Source organism: Dromiciops gliroides, chromosome 1, assembly GCF_019393635.1.
Source record: "Dromiciops gliroides isolate mDroGli1 chromosome 1, mDroGli1.pri, whole genome shotgun sequence".
In the NCBI taxonomy this organism is placed as follows: domain Eukaryota; kingdom Metazoa; phylum Chordata; class Mammalia; order Microbiotheria; family Microbiotheriidae; genus Dromiciops; species Dromiciops gliroides.
Genome location: NC_057861.1, coordinates 564,242,483 through 564,245,100, shown reverse-complemented (window position 1 = coordinate 564,245,100; position 2,618 = coordinate 564,242,483). Strand labels below are relative to the sequence as shown.

The 2,618-nt window shown below is 36.4% G+C and overlaps 1 pseudogene; it reads right to left on the bottom strand.

Annotated features, from left to right (window-relative positions):
* Nucleotides 1-1,407: 1,407 nt before the first annotated feature.
* Nucleotides 1,408-1,783, bottom strand: LOC122751840 (annotated as a pseudogene).
* Between the last annotated feature and the right edge of the window lie 835 nt (nt 1,784-2,618).

Sequence of the window (2,618 nt, the reverse complement as noted above, 5' to 3'; positions counted from 1 at the left end):
TGCATATAGGCTTCTGTTTTACCTCATACTCATCAGTTTCAGGATTCCTTTCCATCAATGTAGATTACAAATTTTCAATGCCTCCTCATCCAATACCATTATTGATTTCCCCAAAATTCTCTGAGTCAGTGTGGTATAATGAAAGAGTGCTATGTTTGGGGACAAAGGACGTGGAATGAAATCCTGCCCCTCATTACCTATATGAATTTGGGCAAGCCATTTAACATTTCAGGGCTTCAGTTTCCTCATCAGTAAAATTAAAATGTTGGACTAGGTGGCTTTAAAGGGTTCCTTCCATCTCTAGAAATATACTGCTCTCATCCTTTCAGCTATCCGTATTTTACTGGAGATATTTGTCTCTTGTTTTATATCCCCAAGAACTAAAGTAAACTTAAGTTTCCATTTGCATGGAAAAGCAAGAACCCGAAGTACATACTAATGCCAATGTTTGTAAAGCTAGCAGTTGGCCAAAAGAAAAAAACATAAAGATTATCTCTGTATCAAACATACATTATGTGAGTTGTTGTGCATAATAATTAATAGTAATGATGTTTTTACTAATATAATATATGCAATTTTATTTCTAATTATTAAACCCCAAAGGAAAATTGTGAAATTTCTAGTTTCTCAACCTTAAGGTTTGTGTACAATGATTATGCTAAGGTGACCTTTATGGTACCTCATATTATCTCAAATTGACAAAATTCTTTAACGTTTTCAAAAGAATAGGCAAATTTGTATTACATTTGTGTAAGTATTATTATCTCCACATTATAGATTAATAAACTAAGGCTTAGGGGATGCTAGATGACACAGTGGATAAAGCACTGGCGCTTGATTCAGGAAGACCTCAGTTCAAATCCGGCCTCAGACACTTGACACTTACTAGCTGTGTGACCCTAGGTAAGTCACTTAACCCTCATTGCCCCAAAAAGAAAAAAAGGAAAGAAACTGTGGTTTAGAGAAATTAAATGGCTTATCCAATATCACACAGTTAGTGTTAAGAGATAGGATTAGAATCGTGATCCCTGTTAATTCTCAGCTCAGTACTACTTTTAAAAATGGCATATTGATGCTCTATTTTTAATATCACTTCCACTTTTCAAATTCCAAACAGAATCCTGACTTGTAACAAAGATGGATATATAAATGAACTTCATTATATTGGCTATTTCTGACCATATCTGTACGCTTTATTCCATACCCTTTCTTCGAAGAAACCAGAAACTTTCTTCACCATTAGTCCCTTTTATTCATGATTGGTAACCACTGCTCTGCTTTTTACATTAACTATCATTTCATACTACTCATCTAATAATCATCTTATATTATTTTTTGAAAAAACAGCAAGGCTTTATTCACAAAAGGAAAACTAAGTGGAGCCTGGGGTACTCCAATTGGGCTTAGTCAAGTGTTGGGCAGGAGAGGGAGTCTCTGGCTGCAGTACTTGCCATCAATAAGTGAGTTCCTGAGGACCATGATGAACTAATCCCCCCCTCAGGAACACCTTGGAAATGTAATGAACTTTGTTCACTGGCTTTGACTTCTTCTTGCCTTTGCCGGTCTTGGGTACCTCCATCCACATCTCTTTCATATTCTCCAAGACTATGATTCAGTGCCTGTCAAAGGCCTTCACTCGGCCCAGCAGCTTCTTACGGAAGGTGATAAGAATCTGAGTGTTGTTCTTCACTGACTGTACCAACGAGGATCTGGTGTTGAATTCTTCCTCTTCCCCCTTCTGTAGTTCTTCAGGGTTCATCTCGCTCTTGGGCTTGTTTAAAAGACTCACAGTGGCGGTGGTCCCTCGGTCCTTTGCACTGCTGCCTTCATCGCGTCATGGCTGCCTCTGTGATCTGGCTCCGTTTTTGCCATCTTAAACTCATTTTAACCTAAACTAATCCTCATCCATTATCTTAAGTGTGGATTGTGTATATATCTGTGTATATAACATGTATGTATGTATAACATGCATATATATATGATTTAAATCAAAATGTACTTTTCCAGAGTATTTTCCATAAAAGTATCTTAAATAAATATTGAGTTTTGAGGTGAAGAGAAAAAATATAATGAAAATAATGATAATAACAGAAGCAAAAGAAAGAAAACAAAATAAACCTGGCATTAAATTTAATAGGGCCTAGACATTTAGAGACATCTCCACTCCACATGTTCATGTGGATTATTCATGCTTGGACCTGTGGTGGAACATTCTGAGCTCATATTAACCCAAATATAGTGATATCATTTTTTAAATAAAAGTATTTTATTATTTTCCAGTTACATGTAGAAATAGTTTTCAACATTTGTTTATATAAGATTTTCAATTCCAAATTTTTCTCCCTCCCCCCCCTCCCCTAGACAGCAGGTAATCTGATATAGGTATACACAATAACATAAAACATATTTCTGCCCTAGTCATGTTACAAGAGAAGAATCAGAGCAAAAAGGAAAAATCTCAAAACAGAAAACCAACTGCACCAAAAACAAAAGAAACAGTATGGTCCAATCAGCATCCATGTTCCACAATTCCCTGAGTCAACTAGGAGGTGCAGTATATAGAACACTAGCCCTGGAGTCAGGAGAACCTGAGTTCATATCTAGCTGTGTGACCCTGG